Source organism: Colletes latitarsis, chromosome 7 (genome assembly GCF_051014445.1).
Source record: "Colletes latitarsis isolate SP2378_abdomen chromosome 7, iyColLati1, whole genome shotgun sequence".
Lineage (NCBI taxonomy): Eukaryota > Metazoa > Arthropoda > Insecta > Hymenoptera > Colletidae > Colletes > Colletes latitarsis.
In genome coordinates, this window is record NC_135140.1 from 22,807,892 (window position 1) to 22,826,145 (window position 18,254).

At 41.0% G+C, this 18,254-nt stretch overlaps 1 protein-coding gene across 1 annotated transcript in view; it reads left to right on the plus strand.

Annotated features, from left to right (window-relative positions):
• The window catches only part of Orb2 (cytoplasmic polyadenylation element-binding protein orb2), an 81,285-nt gene extending 73,043 nt beyond the window's left edge, over positions 1-8,242 (plus strand). The window contains exon 9 of the transcript XR_013080023.1: positions 4,077-8,242. The gene's annotated coding sequence lies outside the window, so the exon portion shown is untranslated. The remainder of the gene's footprint in view (positions 1-4,076) is intronic.
• Positions 8,243-18,254: the final 10,012 nt, after the last annotated feature.

The window sequence follows — 18,254 nt, forward strand, 5'->3', positions numbered from 1 at the left end:
TCCGTTGCCTCTTGTAATCCGATAATTAGTAAAAGTATATATTATAATATAGCTTGAATTGAGAGACGAGTGCGACGATCGAGGAACGGAAGGAAACGACACGCACGGAAACCCTAGTATGCAACGTTGTGTGTTCCGCTTAATAGATGGACGTGTTCTATACGTAGCAGCATCATCGATCGAAACCATAATCTCTCGTAGTTTAATCTCGCACGACGAGTACTCTTTAACGACACACTTCCGCGTGTACGCATTCAGCAAAAGAAACACACGCAACACACACACACACACACATACCAGTAGAAAAACCATACACGCACGCGACAAGGGACACAAGCTTGGTCACTCTTTGAACGACGACACACGCAACGCAAACAAACACAGAAACACGTACGAATTGGTAGAACAGGCGATCACGGATCAACAGATACGTTGCGTACGTCTGGTGTAACGAGGAATGGACAAACAAAAGTAATCTCCACATCTATATATACATATATATATATATATACATACATACATATATATATATATTTATTTTTTTGGTACTCTTTTTTGTATATACTTGTCGCCGTAGATTAGGTGACGTCTAGGCACCGCACGAGGTACGAGCTATGCGCACCAGAGTAAGGGAGAGTCGAGTGAAAAGCCGCGTTAACGATCATCCCTCCGTCCCTTCGTTCGTACAGAATTCGTGCAGATAACTCGCGAACGTTTAACGGGGGCGGGTAAACGCGTAGTCTAAATAATTAACGAGTAAACATCCACTCGACGATAATCCGTCGAAACAAGCAGCCCCGTTTTTCATTCGCCCCCAACCTCCCTCGGCTGAGCATTGGCAGAGACAGAAGGTATTTAGACGAAACATGCCGCAACGCGCGGACTAACCAAACAGAAAAGAATAAATAAATAAGTAAACCCGAGCATCAGTAATCGATATAGAACGAGGAACTCAACGCGTTGAGATTTTTCTATCCGTTGCTCCCGTAATATTCGAAATCTTTTCTTACGCACTCGACGAGTTCGAATATGTTCGTCCGAAGATTAAACGAGACGAAGAAGCGGGAGACAGTTTCGAAGAACGGCTAAAAGATAGATAACGGGGGACGAGAGAGGAAAGGGCTGGGAAAGGAAAGGCGGACGATCGATCGATCGATCGAGCGAGAGAAAATGAGACGAACATTAGTTAGCGTAATTTTTCCACGCAAGGCAAGGCAAGACAAGGCATCGTTCTCGCGTGGACGAGGAGCGATTCCGTGCGGTACGCGACCGGTAAATAATAAATTAAATACCGCGGTGCGCGGGCGTGGTTTTTCGTTTGCTTCCAAGACGAAACTCCTTCGATCGCGCTTCGTCGTCCCGGATTCTGCACCGACGAACGTCGAACATAATACTCGGTAAACATCTAGCAAAACGGTAATATATTTTATCGGTTCGAGAGAAATTTATTGCTAAAAATCTTTCGAGTACCTTTCACCGTAGACGTTTATCGGGACGACGAGGAGACTCGATCGCGACACCGCGGTTCGTATATTAGGTGAAAATTCGCGACTCGTGAATATGCGTCCGCAAAGGGGTGCTGCACGCGCCCCGCCAGATTGCTCGAACGCGTCTACGCACGACAAACGATACGGATACGTATATGTATATGTATACGCGTTGCCGCAGCCGCGTATGCACACGATATCTCGTTTGTGCACGGACAAGCTCTCCCACTAATCGATCGATATAATTGTAGCGAAACTTAACTAGGTACCAATTCACCTAAATCAATTGATAATTAAAGAAAAAGTATACATATATATAGAGAGTAGTTTTGTTCCAATACTTGAACGAACCGAGTATTTGGACGAGGACCGAGACCGAGATTTTTCTAGACAAATTTTTCTATTCGTTAAAGAATGTTTTGCTTCGAATCGCGAAGCGTCTCTGGAACCTGCTATTGGCGAATGCGTATCGCGCGGTTTTTTGCACGAGCAAACACGCTGCCCGCGCCAGAATCGTCGCGCGCTCCGCGGAACGAACCTTCGAACCCGAGCGTAACTGTTCTGGCGCGGAACGTGCCAATCCACCCACACGGACACACGTCGCGCTTACACTTGCACGAGCACACACGAGCATAGATAAAAGCGCGCGCACGCACGCGTTTTTCATACGCGAAACCGCTAGGACACACATTACCGTTTAGCTAAATTTAGCGGAACCCGCGTTTTGCAATTTCGCGCGCCGTTCCACACGGATATTCTTTTTCGGCGTCCTCTCGAATCGCGAACACGCGTACGCGCGCGACCACCCAACACACACACACCCACACACTACACGATAGGAAATTAAAACGAAAGCAGGAGCAAGAAACGTATTACGGTGTTTTAACCAAATGTTCGAAAATTACACGCGAATTGGCTACTGTTTTCTATATCTGCGTGCCTCTACGACGATGACGATTAACCCTTTCGATACGATGCGACGCCACACGTCGCATTCTCACGTAGTAATGTTTATTAATTAATTTTAGAATAATCGTGTTTTAAAAATCGTTTGATGATATATAATTCCGCGTGGAAAATTTTAAAACAAGGATATACGCGTCGGCCTACATCGTAGATTTTACAACAGTAACGAGCAGTTTGTCGTTGTATAGAAATTTTAAAGCAAACGGTTCACCACTTTCTTACTCCCTTTGTTCGTTTTATTTCCTTTCTAAATTTCTTCGTGATACTGTTTTCAGAGTGGCCGCGACGAATAGCAAAATAGTAAATCGGGTGTCGATAGAGGTGTGCAACACGTTGCGAATCGATGGAATATTTTAGCGGGTGAACATAGTCACGGATAGAATAGCACCAGCGCGCGACAAAAGGTGACTATAATCACCGATAGTATCGAAAGGGTTAACGATTTTTGTGCATCGATCGATAAACGATCGGCAGCTCGTACCGGGTTCCATGACGTTACGCGATACTTCGGGAATTGGATTCCTTTAGTTAATTCTATCATCGCAAGTACTCTGCGTATCGAAGCGATACGAAATTTTGTACATTTAGAGAAATTAGTAGAAATTTTATTTGATGAATTTTGTACATTCATAACGATTTATTTATGAAACGAAAATCGTTGATTCGAGCTCAATAGGAGTTGGAATGTGTCTGGTAGCTAGTCGAGAAATACTTTTAATTCGCCGATAACGCGGATTTAGCCGAATTCATTAGCAAATCTAACTCGCGTTACTCCGAATCGTGATTGCCCGCTCAACGATCGAACGTCTCCGCGAAGGAATGAAATCGCTGATGCGAACATATCACTTGGAATTTTTGTAATTCGCGAGAATGTGCACGCGTCTCGTCGAGCCTTGGCTATGCTCGCTTTCCGAAACGGCGAATAATTCGGAAGGCGGCGCGTTGGGACTACGGAAATCGGTCTCGTCGTCGTAGACGCACGGAAATCGCAATCTATCCAAGTCTCTTGTTCGTCGTTCCGCGAAAATGCGAGAGGAAAGACACGGAGAACGCGAGAAAGTAGAAGCGGACGAGAAAGGACTGCCGCTGCAGTCGGCTAGCGAAAACTTCTTTATATACATACGAACATGCACACGTACACACGATGAAATGCATTCGCAAACGTGGCGCGCAAACAATTTGAAGCAAAAAAAAAAATAATAAGAATAATAATTACAATAATAATAATATTAATAATATTAATAATAATATTAATAATAATAATAATAATAATAATAATAATAATAATAACGACGACGACGACGACGGTGTTGATGATAAAACTACATCCGCGGCGAAGTTATCGTTTGATATCGCTAGTAACAAGAGTAACAACAAGAAAATAATAAATAATATGTTAGGTATGATTCTTCACCTCCTTTGTAATATGTGTGATAAAGCATAATATATAATATAATGACAATTATATATAGATATATATACATATATATATATATGCATACAAATATATATATATATATACATATATATATATTATATATATATATATATATATATATATATATATAAAGTACTAATATATAATTGATAATAACGATTCAAATATCTAATATATTCTGACAGACTTGGAAACAAAAGTAAACGGAAGTATGTAATTGGAAATTTATATACCGATTGCGCGAAACGACAGTAGGGGAGGAAATAAAGCAAAGGGGCGAGGAGTAGGTTCGAAAAGGACACGAGGCAGGCAACGTGTGAAAACCCGCCACGGTGTTTTCGGGATGCAGCAAAATGGCCGAGACAGGCACGCGAGAACAGTGAAAAACGAAGAGTTTGCCGGGCGGTATTCACACGCGGATGCACACGAATATTATAATTATATCGCGCGTATACTGTCGTTCGAGTAATACGTCTGTGTGTGTAATTAAACGAAAGGTAACGAAACAAAATGAAAAAAAGATAAAAATGTGGGTGGGAACGAGTAACAATGGTAGTCATTTACGATAGATTTGTATTTTTCAGTGTTGAGAAGTTTTTTATACCGCTGTTATATTCTTGTCTAAATATCTTAGTTCAGAAAGAATGCGTGAGAGAAGATTTCTGTATCTTTAGCGTGCATGCGAGATTAGGCGCGCCCGAGTGCGTTCGAATGCAAGGGGGAGGGAAAGAATGGTTGGTGAGGGATGGGGGAGAGAGAGAGAGAGAGAGAGAAAGAGAGAACGTTAGACGATTGATTGAGAACGGGTAGCGAGCGAAACGAAAAGAAAAAGCTTCGCGAGAAACAGGAAAATCGCATCGCGAGGGATCGAGGGAAAAATCGCGATTCGGTCATGACCAGTTTGCATTTTCTACCGTGTAGGCGTAAAAAAAAATCGCCTCTTTGACGCGTATCGCGTGCGACACGACCGTGAATACGAGAAACCAAACACCCGATCGACACAACGCGTCGCCGCACCAGCCGATTGCGGTTGTCGAAACTTGTTCGTAACGTCGACGTCCACTCAATAGAACGCAGTTGCATGGCATAGACGGCCATGTTCTTTACGCACGTTTGAAAAATTCAACCTTTATAGATGAAATCGCAATACTAACAATAAGCATAGTTAAGTGGAAATTTATTGAACGTACAGCAAGTGTTAACGTACATATAGTAGTAAAAACTTTTCTATATTTTTCCGTACTATACGAATGTTTAGATTTTTATTTCTCAATCGTAGCATTTGCACCTTTCTTTATTTCGTAAATATTCAAGAAGTTTATTACGTGTCTGAAAGTATCGTTCCCCCATAGTAGTAGAAAATAAACACTTGCTTCAACGAATTCTAAGGATGATGGACTTTTTGCTTGTGTAATATTTTTCTATAAATGTATACAATTTGAGAATGTATTTGCAAGTTGTCGTTAAGCGTATGGCCGCCGGTGCCGATCGATTAGCGATATCGATTACGCTAGAATTCCGAGTGGCGACTATTTTAGTCGGCGTTTAAGAGGTCGAGGCTGTGCTCGTGCAACGCGTTGCGCGAACGTCGAGGCCGATCGAGGGGGAAACCCGTACCGCGCGATCACGATCCCTCGCGAACGAACCTCTCCCGAGAAACGGGTTTTTCCGAAGCTCGTTTCGCAAAAACCCCCCAAAGAGACGAACGAACGGAACGCGAACGAGTTGTAGCAACCGCGAGACGACATCGCGTCCACGAATACGTCTACTTGTTGGTAAACGCTACTCGATTCACCGTATATACAACTTCCTTGCTCACCCTCCGATGTACCGTGTTCCGCGTACGATTCGATTGATTTTTATTTTTTTAAATAAACGTTGTCGTCCTTGTATACTTAGCATTGTAACGGAGACAGACATTCATAGTGTTCGTAGCGATAAGTTGCGTGTCTACTTTCCAGTCTTATCGTTTATATTTTGTTCCTTCGGTTCTTCTTTCCTTTTTAAGTTTTCCAGTTGGACGTCTTTGATCTTACTCTTGAGTTTCCTCGTGAGCGAAGAGGTCGTTTGCCGGACGGAGGTTAGGCGAGGCGAGGCAAGGCGAGGCGAGGCGAGACGAGGCGACGGGAAATGGATGCTTGGCCGCGATCAGAGCCGACTCGAATCAATTTTTGTAAATTTTTATCGATACGTAGAGTTTGTCGCGATCGTCACGGCTCGAATGGCCGAATGCCGGTCGGCCAACCGTTAGAGAACGAACGCTTTTAGGCTCGCCTCGGACGCCACGCAAACCAACCAACCAACCATAAGACGTAAGCCTTTTCGTCCTTCTAGTTTCTCCTGTTTTTAGAAATCCTAACGACCGGCCGAGTGCGCCCGTCTTTTCCTTCCTCCGTTTTGCGAATTTTCTATATTGTCGCTACGATAATTACTATTAGTTGATAGTATTTTAACGCGATTAATATTAATGCCGTTATTATTGCGATTATGATTATCACTATTACTATTATTCGTTTACGATGAATGATTATTACTATAGCGTCTATTATAGATATATGTATATGCGTATGTATATCTCCATGTACCAAAGAAATAGTCCAACACACACTTTGACACCGATATATACATGGACACGTGCACGTACACACGTACACATGTACACGCGTACAGACGTACGGGCCCGACACGCATGCAGAAAACGAGAGACGGGTAGAAAGCATAACTATAACTCGACGCGAAAGGACGCGACGTCGAGAGCCAGATCACGATCGTAACGATTTCTCTGATCGCCGGTGTCCTTTCGGGTCGTGAAAAATGTCCGTTCTCTTTTTTGGTAATTGCGTTCGAACGCGGATTATAATTGGATCGTCGAAATACGATATTCGGCTGTATCATCCCGAGTATCTCGGGTATCTCGAATTCCCAGGTCTGCGATCAACGTTCACATAGTTGTACAAATTCCAGCAGAATGTGAAATTTCAAATCTTCCCAAAAGTAAAGAAACGTAAGAAAAGGAGGAACAGTTGCGCTTTCGATCCGACGATCAAAATCCACAGCGATAAATGTGGTGTTTCGTTTCGAAAATTGGAAAACCGGATTCGTACTATTGCCGCTCGGGTTGTGTACTATACATATAATGCCCTCATCCAACGATTCTGCTATCCTAATGGACGATTTGATCGTAGACCCATCGAAGAAGCATCTTACGGGGACAGATACCGTGTAATTTTCTTTGATTTGCATCGATTAACGAATCGATGAATTAATTAGTACATCGAGCGAGGTCAATCCACTGCGCCCGCGGTACTGGCCGCGCGACTAGAAGTAGTTTAGATAAACTTAATGTATGTACATGTATATGTTTGACGGAGACACTTAGAACGTAAAACGTGATAAGGCTATAAGACAGTATAAACTGGAGCTGGGAGCCGTGCAATGTTCTTACCGGACGAAAGAAAGCAACAGAGCGACGAGCAAAAAAAAGAAAAGGAGAGATCGAGAGCGAGAATGCGACCGTATGTGAGAGAGGGAGTGAACGAGGGAAACGCGACGTCGAGAGAAAAAGACGCATTGCGCGAAGAAAGGAAAGAGAAGATATTTTTTTATTTTTTTAACGAGAGCCTGAAAACGAAAAATAGACTTTACACGCAAGAGAAAATAGCTGAGAAAGGGAGGGAGAATATGTGCGCGCGCGTCACTCTCTCTATGTGTGTGTGTGTGTGTTGCGTGCTTGCGTGCGTGCGTGTGCGTGACAAAAGGCGGAAAATAGAAATACGGAGCAAAGTGCATCCCAGAGGCGGGCACAGTGCATGCGTTTTTTACGTAGAAATAGAAACTCTGACTGCTTTTGTTTTGTGGAAATTTTTACGAGAATAGTAAACGTCTGTTAGATATATGAAATGGAAACGAGGGGAAAACGACGAAAAAAGAAAGAAAGGAAAAGAAAAGAAAAGAAAAGAAAAGAAAAGAAAAAAAGCAGAAGAATAAATAGAGGCGGAACGAAAGTTGTAATAGCGATAATGGAACTGGATTTTTTAAATGTCGTTTCGGATTTCTACGTATCTTTTTATGTACATTTATACGTCGACGTTTGTTTTTATTGTAAAAATTTCGCCGTTTATATTCGTAAGTTATCGTAGAACCCTCTTGTTACTAATAACTATTACTTAAGATATCCACTTTTGTCCTAGCGTATAATTGTGAACGCAAATTTCTATGATTTTGTAATATAAACGATAATGCAATTAGAGGAAACTTACAAGTGCAACTTAAGTCCTAACTTGAAGTTACCAAACTGCGAGGTTTTCTTACTCGAAGGATATAATTTTTTATTAAAGCAAGTTTTTGCGGAGCTCGTTTGAACGATCATCTTTATTTTTTTATACCAATGATAGTATCCTGCCCACCTCTGGGTGAAACGAGGAACGAAACGCAACGTCTGTCTTATGCAAGACGCGATTTTGCCCCCCTTTTTACATTGCATTTCTATTTTTAATAACGTATTGCTTTTTCATATTTCGCTAGATCGGAAACGACGACGAATAATCGCAATAAAGCGCTCATCGCGTCTTGTAAATAAATCATCGACGATCGCGTCTTGAATATCGACAGAGGTTAAAAGCGCTGACGGAACAGAGGTAACAAAAATTGAGGAAAAAAGAGGAAACAAAGGCAAGAATTATTTATTACTAGTCACTCCTCGATCCACGAAAGTTGCACGGAAGTTACGAACGAACGAGAGAACCTTTTTACTTTCGTTTCGTAAAAAGACTTGATTTCTTGTACTATCTTCGATCCTTGAACGTTTATAAGCAGATAATTGTTGGATACGATTTAAGCGTTCCATTAATTCACAGACCAGACATTTACACGATTCGAGACATCCTTTTTCTACGGTTCTGTACTTTTACGTGATTTTTAGTTTTTCAATTCATTTTTACCAACGTCCGATGTCGCTTTACAACAGTTTTACCCACGTTTCGTTTTCGAACAACCTTTACTTGCTTTCCTTTATATTGGTGCATTTTTCTTTTTTCTTTATTGTTTCTTTCGCGCCGTTAAACGCAGGCCGTTTCGATTTCGTTTCGTTATTTTCTCATTTTTAGTACACGTCCATCCTTCTCCTCTGCTTCCTACGAGTTCGTCGAGCAATCAAGGACAGAGAAAAGAAAAGTCCGACGAAATGCACGCGACGAGAGAATTTCGATAGATCCCTGGGTCGTCCAGGAAATTATTATTTTAACGCGTCTGTAATTTTTTACACGCATCTATATACGTAAAAGTTAGCGGCTCGGAACTGGCTCGAATCAAGTCCACGTTCGATCAATCAACGATGCTGGACTTGATTCGCTTTGGGATATACGTAGTTTCTCTTAGATCTCCTGCAATTAAAAAGAAAAGGAAAACCGATTGCTTTATCACCGTCGTTTGTCACAGTATTAAATAATAAACGGTTAATAGGTTAATCGATGCGAATCGATTCTCCCCGATGTTACGAATAACGCCTAAGCGAACGGCGCCTGGAAGGAAATTGGCGCCGCAAGATCTAGGATATTTCACACATTACGCTTAACGTAACCTTATGTAAGTAACTACACTTAAGTGAAAAAACAACACCTTTGCTAAGTTTTACGGTTACACACCGATTCGTTCGTTTGCCTGTCGCTCGTCGAACATTTTTTCATACGGTAGTCACGCTTAACCGATAGGCGAATTTTACGAACAAACAAAATACTGTATCTTGTTTACCTTTCGAATAATTTTACATTAAGGATTTTGAATAAAGATCAACACTTTATGCAACTACGATCAACAATTATTTACGCAACGTGGATGTTCGCGAGTGCGTGTTGGAAATCGTGTGTTTGCGGAAGTGCGATCATTTTCGGTTCAGTTCCGAATCTCTGACATCCCGGGAAACGCGCGACACTTGGAAATATCTAACGAAACACGAACACGAACACGAACACGAACACGAACACGAACACGAACACGAACACGAACACGAACTCGAACACAAACACGAACTCGAGCGATCCAACAATTTCAATTTGTTTGTAGCGTGTACATTTTTCGGAGGGTGTCCGAGAATTTTGTACCGAAACGCCGGAGAAAAGGGGTTAAATAAAGGAATGCGGGTGTGCGTGAACGAGAGAAACAGTGAGGTTTATGATAATTATTCTTAGCGTCTAGCGTAGCGACGATAATTCGTACAACATTTAATCGACGAAGCGACCCTGCGAAAACGCGGCTGGTCGCGTTGCTAGTTAATTCGATCTTACCAGTCTTTTTTTGTATCGTTATTTTTTCGAAATAATCTCTTTCTATAGCCATTTACTGTATAATATTCTATGCTTAGACGAAATAGAGACATTTTTTGTACACGTGGACCGGTCTCGATGCGCGCATTACTCGGAGCTCGGTAGATCGATGCTCGTCGGTTCAGAAACGCAGCTATGCAACCAGGGCTTCGATTTTACGATTTATCGGTACAATGTTCGACGATTTTTATCCTGGCACGATACCGACGACCCACCAACGACATCCCTAACCTACATTATCGATCTTTATTCGACTCGGAGATCTTGCGACCTTTAACCCGTTAACGATCAAATGTTATTTTTTATAAAATCTATTCATTTTTTCCGAATTACAGAGTTAATCTTTAATATTTTTCCTAATAAAATCGATACACGTTCCTGAAGAAGGAATTGTCCAAAAACTGGTGAATTAAAATTCCCAAATTAAATTTCACAAATTAGATTTAATGTTGCTCTTTCGCATCGATAGCATTTAACGGGTTAAAATTGTTTTGATTCTGGTTTGGACTCGTCGCTGAACATTTTTGTCGCATGCATCCGTATACATGTACGTGTGTTTGACATTTTGCTGCGCTTCAGGCCCACTCTGTGTGACTCGCGTGACACCGTGTGCTTTAAACGAATTACGACGCGTAGCGCAGTATGTTGGAACGCGAATTCATTTTCTTACAGTTTCGTCATTTTTATGCACGCGCACACACACACACACACACACACACACATATATACACAGAGAGACAGAAACGAGTAGGCGATAAACGTCGTTCCTCGGAATTGGTTAATCGAGTGGTAGGTAAGGAAAGAAATAGAAAGAGAAGACGAATCGATGCAACTGGTGCAACGCGAGCAACCGATTTAGAACAATTTTAAAGTAACCTGTTTTTATCGAACCTTTCAGATATTATACTTGTACGATTTATATTTTATTACGCGTGTAAAAAGAGAAATCGTAGTTTCCCGCGCGGATAGGATTTATATGTATATCACCGCGTTAACACACCTTAATTAGGCGCGTTCCCTCATCTTTGATTACCGAGTAACGAATAATCGGAAATTATGTGGCAAACTCGACTACATAGATACGTATATTTAAATAGTAACAATTTAAATGAAACGATGAAAATGTATGGGAGAATTATATCGTTTATCCGCGCAAACTATAAAACGATTCTCGCATTCGTATCTTGCTCCGATTTTACGATCTCGAATAACATTTTTAAAGCAACATCTTCTCTTTATCCGCGATTAAAGTAATCGTCTAAGGATACGTAAACTACTTTTAAATACCGCGCATTATCGTGCTAGAAGTAGCGTTTAAAGTACGTCGAAGCAATACTATTTATGCGATATTTTTTACGTCGAAAGGTTTAGATCAAAGTCTTCTCCCGTTAGTCGAGTGCACGAGGATCATCGAACTCGGAGCGTATTTTGTAACGACGAGCGAGCGTAGAGGCGACAGAGTTCTCGGGAAACTCTTTAACCAAAGATTATCGACGAGAGCCTCGCTGCCGGAATACGAAAATACGAAATTCCAGTCACAGACAATATTTTCGAGCTTTTGCCAAGTATTTTCCGAGCGATTCGCGTGCGAGCTGCACAGCAGCACACCTCGCAACAGCTAAGTTTCATCTGACGGACCGAGGAACCTCAACCGCAACGTAACGCAACGTAACGCAACTCAACCCAACTCAACCCAACTCAACGCAACGCAACGCAACGCAACGCAACGCAACGCAACGCAACGCAACGCAACGCAACGCAACGCAACGGAGATTGGCGATTTTCGTACGTCCAGATATGTATTTTTTTACATGCGCCTAGCTAGACTTTTATAGGCGCCTCGACGTCGACGAATTCACAGCGACGCATTTTTCGACGGATTAATCGGAACAAACTAAAGAAGGAAAGTGACCGCTGCGCGCAGACGAAAACGAAAAGGAGGAAATTACGGGACTGAAAATATCTTCCGCGAACATCACTTTTTACGCCCTTTTTCTACGACGCGTCGTTCGATATACATATATACATACATGCAGACGAAACTCGATTATCGAGAAGAAGCGTGTGCGCCGCGTGCCAGTGGAAATACAAAGGTGAAAAGTGAAAAAACGAATGAGAAATAGGACGCGATAAATTGTAAAAGAGAGCGTTTTCGAAAAAAAAAAAAACAGAGTAGAGAAAGTACAAAGACAGATTTTCCTTTTCTTTATAATCGCGCGAATAAAATTGTGGTACGAAAAGAAAACAAAGCACTAGGCACGAAAAGACAGAGTTAAACTAATTCCATCTATTTAAAAATAAAACTCGACGACGTTGGCCCTTGTATTCCAATTCTGTAAAGAATTTCTCTTAGTATCTCACATATGAGTTATTAGAGCACTAAGCAGCCAATGGTTGTGTTCAGATGCAAGAATGTGATTTTCAACGCCTCTTGCGAAAGTAAGCAGATTTAGATGAATTTAATTTTTATCGTTTCCATCGATAAACGAGTATCGTCGATACGATTCTCGTTTCGTGGTACGAAACACCCTGTTATGCACCGTGTTCAACTTTTTATTTTCGACGAGAACAAATTGTTTGTCGATCGAACCGAAAATGGACGTAGTAAGGCCCAGCAGCTTTTTTAAACGCTAGCCAATATAGTTTTCGTATCAGTATCGATGTACGTATCTATATACATATACAACAGCGTTATCGCATTATCGTTTAATCGTAGCGTCGTCGATCTAAACCAACCACGAGTTACAAGTAAAATCGATCGATCGTCTTTCATCGTTGATAAATTAACGACGGAACGAAAAGAATAGAGCCTGCGTTTTATACGATATTTATCGTAATTTATGTAATTCGTTCGTACCGATTGAATTTATTTTTGTATCGAGTCTTGTCGTTTCTTTGTAACATCGATTCTAAACAACCAAAGAAACACTTTCGAATTTTTAAAGCGAGCTACTTCCAAACGAGTTCCAACGTTTCACCTTATAATTCTACGTATACATACCTATTTACCTTCCCAAATACACTCTCGTTATCCGCAGAACCGATTCTCTGCGACTCAGTATTATCTACTTGTAGGAGTATCGCTCGATCGTCTTATTTCTTAGTCGAAGAAACAAAATTGCGCGACTTGTATCATTAGCGGCAACTTACGTTCATAAAAGTAAAAAGAGTTAATAGTGTTTATTAGAAAATCGAGCGTGTTCACCGATCATTTTATTCCGTAGAACCGTAGAATGCGTTTCGTGCAAAGCTAATCGATGGATACGGATCAAGAGATCGTGATTCGAGTCCTCGAAAACGTCAAGGATGCGAGAATAGAATTTCAAAGCTGGGACAATCAAACTTTTGTACTTTCTACGTCTGTCGATTTTAGAGGAAGCAGTTGCAATTTTTTAAGCGGTTTTTAATTTTTTTAATAAACGTTCCGGAGTCAAAATAAGAAAAAAAAAAAAAAAAAAAGAAAAAAAAAAAGAAAGATCAAGACGGACGAGCTTTGGAATTTTAATCCGCAACGAGAAAACGGAATCCGAGCGCCGCCGGTGTTCGTTACATAGAAATTTCTAATAAAGTGGGGGAAAAAACGAACAAACGAAATAATGGAGAGGAATACGAGCGTGTCGCGCAATTTTTCGATGGAGAAAAAATTACGTTCGTTTTCTTCTGCGCGCGGATCAATCCGAGAGGAAAGATTTCGACTGTAATCAAACGTTTAGCGTCTGTTGCAAATTCGTGCTTTCGAGTTTACACTGTGATCGGCTCCGCAAAAGCCAACGTATTCTATTAGAGAACTGTGAAAAACGAAGGGAGAAGAAATGGGACTATGAAAATCGCAGCAAAATATATACGGATTGGATTAGAATTTTCGGGGTTCGCACAACTTTCTTTTCCCTTCTTCGAATATTTTTCAGAACTGTCGTTCGGCTCTCGTCCAAATCGAAAGGATACGATAAAGCGAAGGAAAGAAGGGTGTGAGAGAGAGAGAGAAGGTAAGAAAGAAAGAAAGGAGAAGCAAAGACGTGTAAAATATCGTAGAAAATGCACCGCGTCATCGAACGCGATACGTGCAATATTTACGTTCGATACCTTCGTAATCGATTAAACGTAATCGTAGCCGTGAAACGATCGATGATTGTAGCTTAATTAGCCAATAACACACACGATAGAGTTTATTTTTTTGGTCGCAGAAAATATTGTTATAGGTATATTTAAGCCGTGTCGCGTGTGAACGACGGAGTGGAAATCGTGGGTGATTGGCAGGAAATGTTGAGAAACGAACAAAGGGAGGAAAAATGTGTGAGCGAGAGCGGGAAAGAGAAAGTCGAAACGTCGAGTTTGCGAGCGTAAGACGACGATAGAACGCGTCGATAAGGGAAGAATCGATGGTTCGTGCGTGGATGCGTTTAATTGCGTTTCGTTGTACGCGTGTAACTGTAACTGTACAAACGCGCGATAAACTTGCGTAGCTTTTGCACCGATTCTGACGGCGCGAGAGAAACACGAAACGCGAAAGTCAGTGCTAGTATTATTACTATGCTCCGAGAATAAAATAGAAAATTGTGTAGTGAAAATGGTAGCATAGCCAGCACCGATAGGCGACGCGTTCCTATCGGGATTTTGCCTCTGGAAAGCTTGCGATATACGTTCAGTTAGGCAAGAAACGTGCGGAAATGGTGGCTGATCCAAGTTACGAAACACGGTTACCGGCCCGATCGAAAATACTAGCACTAGCTTCTTCATCTTCGTCGCGCGCGATCCCTTTATTATCGTTCCCTGACTTTCCGTATTTCACGAACGACTAAAATACCCTCGACTACACGCGATTCTCTATGTTCTTTCACACCGTTACGGGACTACTTTTTCGAATCTTTTTACTAAAGATTCAACAAGAATCTTATCGCGCGAGGCAACGCTCGAAAAGTCGAGGGACCGGTAGAACGAGTAAACGGATCCTTGTTTTTCTCTTGGCGTTTAAACGAACAATCGGGGATCAGGTAAAGGATAGACGGTTGCTCGATTTAACACTCGGACACCATGGTACCGATTCTTGCTCTATACTATCTATATGTACTAGTGTGAATCGTTGTGTCCTTGAATTTTCTGGACTACGGTGGATCAAAGAATATCTATGTACTTACAGATTCTAGTTTACAGATACGTATACGTATTAGTTTAGTTATTTTTTATTCTATTATAGATAGATTAGAAATTACGAACGGGATTAGTCCGAAAAGTCTGTACCGTCCAGTGTCCGAATGTGTTAAATCGAGATGGTGTAGGTATTGGCTGGTTCGCCGAGTCCCTCGGTATTAGTGGATAAGGATAAGGATCGGAACTGCTCGCAAGTACCTACATACGTAAGTACTCGGGTACTGCGAAGAGCAGTGCGGCCTGTGGCTATGTATTGTGGCATTAATAAAATTAAGATCGTGTTTAGCGAACGAGGCCGATACACGTGCGGTGCCACGTAGGAAATACATACATATTATTCACTCTGCTGTGCTCGCATTTTCATCGTTCACTTATCGTTAACATAAATGTTATGCATTTCTTTGTTAGAAATCGTAAACAACTCCTGACTTAGTAACCGCAGATAGGATTCCCGTTATCGTTAATATAATAATTCGCAATTATAGATGATAGAAAGTACAGGACCGTGAATTTTTCTTCTTCTCGCGGCCACCATGATATCGGTTACGCGTTTAAAATAATGCTAAAGTACCTTAGTAATATGTTATTGTCGGTGAGGAAACCGTCGATACAAAAGTACGGAGCAAGACGAAAAAGACGTTTCATCTAGATTTCCATAGTCCCGTGTTAAGCCGTCGAATCGACAGACGCAATTATTATATTAATAATAACTGGAACGTTTTTCTAAGTAATTTTTTACCGATATCGGTAGTTTAAACGGCAACAGTGGAGATAAAGCAAAAACTCACTTTGCGCTGATATACGTGTAGATGTATGTAACGTGACCTATTGCAAAGAAAATCCAGTGACAGTGAGAGAGGAACGGGGTGGAGAAAATAAAAAAGAAAAGAAAAAAGAAGAAATTTGAGAACGGTGGAACAAATAAAGACCCAGAAGACGAACATTTGGCGTACCGATATCCGTGTTTCTATTATGTACGCGTGCAACAACAAAACTAGTGTAATTATCGCGCGATAAATTATTAAATTTATGAAAAGAAAGAATGCGTCGGAGAGAAGCGACAGCAACAGCTAAAGAAATGGTAAAACACATGTACGCGTACACGCAAAAAGAAAAAGAAACATAGTGCGTCACGAGTGTAACATTAGTAAGGAATCGTAATTTTTCATGCTCGTTTCTCGATCACACTACTCTAATTACCCAGATGTAATTTGTACTGTGTAACTATTACTATTTTTATGAATTTTTGTACATTTTTCTAATTATTTTGTATGACGACCTTTAGCGGAAAGAGTGGCGAGTCTGGCACCCAGCTTCCCCGATTAGAAAACTAAACAGAGTGTTCAAAGGGCGGAAAATTAACGGGAGGTGTATCGACATTCGAAAGAAAGCAAACGAAACGGAGTTTGTTGCGCTGCGGTACCGATAGCTAAAACGCGACCAAGCTATTTAACGCGTGCTCGATCGCAAACTTAACAACGTTTTCGGGTTGATTAAGGGTGTCGAAGCAGAATGGATTACAATATATTTGAAACAAGAGCAAGTGAAAGAGAGGTATGTTGCGCGTAGATCGCGAAAGTCAATGGAATGCCACGCGATACCTATTCGATAGCATCATAATCCACCATTTGTCTACTTGCCCGTCTGTCTGTCCATCTGTCTTTCTGTATCTATTTTATTATTTCATTTTACTTACGAGCGTCAACAACGGAACTTACAAACAAACTTTTCCTGCCTATTCTTCTTTAATTTGCAACCGAATATACATATATGTATAATGATACGGGGAATGAAAAACGAATATCGAAAATTTACGAACCTAAATGGGTAAATCGAAGAGGGAGAGAAAGAGAGGCAGGCAGACGACAAATATGAAAACAGTGGCGACGAAAACCAACAAATTTCGCTTATTAACGCGAAAACCGAATGCGTGAACCTCCTTCGTAATTTGACGACGTGTTTGTTATTAATTATAAGAATCACCTTTTCTTTTTGTCTTGAATTTGAAATGCTATAAAATAGATCAATTCTTTCATGGAAATATGTCTCTCTGACTTTGTTCGATCCTTCCGCAACAACACCGTTTTATCACACACTATTCCTATCGATTCCCAACAAAATCCAATATCCCTATCGACAATTATATTATTTTTTGTCAATTCACATACCCCCGGAATCCTACGCACTTTCGAAAAAAAATAATTTCAGCCCAGTAATGGTTCCCGGAAATTTCATGCGTATCTTTAAAACATCGTAACACAGAATAGACCTATCACCTAATGTATTTTTTCGGCCCGATTCTCAGGGGCTCTGGAGCCCCATTACCATTACCGTCTCACTCGCAACCTTACCAACAGATTTAGAAATTAACGCAAGAGGAAGTGAGACAGAAAATTAAATTTCAGAAATTTTATTATTTTTTAACGAAATGAAAGCTGTACGGTCCATAATTGGACATCGAGACCAACTTTTCGAATATTTTTGCAATTTCTACATATTCTCCACCAAAATACGCAAAGTTTGCTTTTTTAAACATTAAAATCGTCCAATCCGTTCAGAAGTTACGACGTTTTAAAGATCTGCATGAAATTTCGGGCAAACATTTCTGGCCAGAAATTAGATTTTCGAAGAAATTAGAATTTTTTTCTCGAAAGGGGATAGGATTTCGCTGGTATGACTCTTGACCAAAAATGATTGTAAGTAACTCCTGCAACCAAAAATAATTTTTAGACCTTTCTCGTTTGTGAAAAATTTCTGCACCTGGTCTGCCGTCTGATAATTAATATTCGATTATTCTTTGCAATCCCCCCATAATCAATACGCACACACTACAGCTGTACCAATGTGGTGCCTGTTAGAATAATGATTCTGGAGGCATCTATAACAAACTTGCGG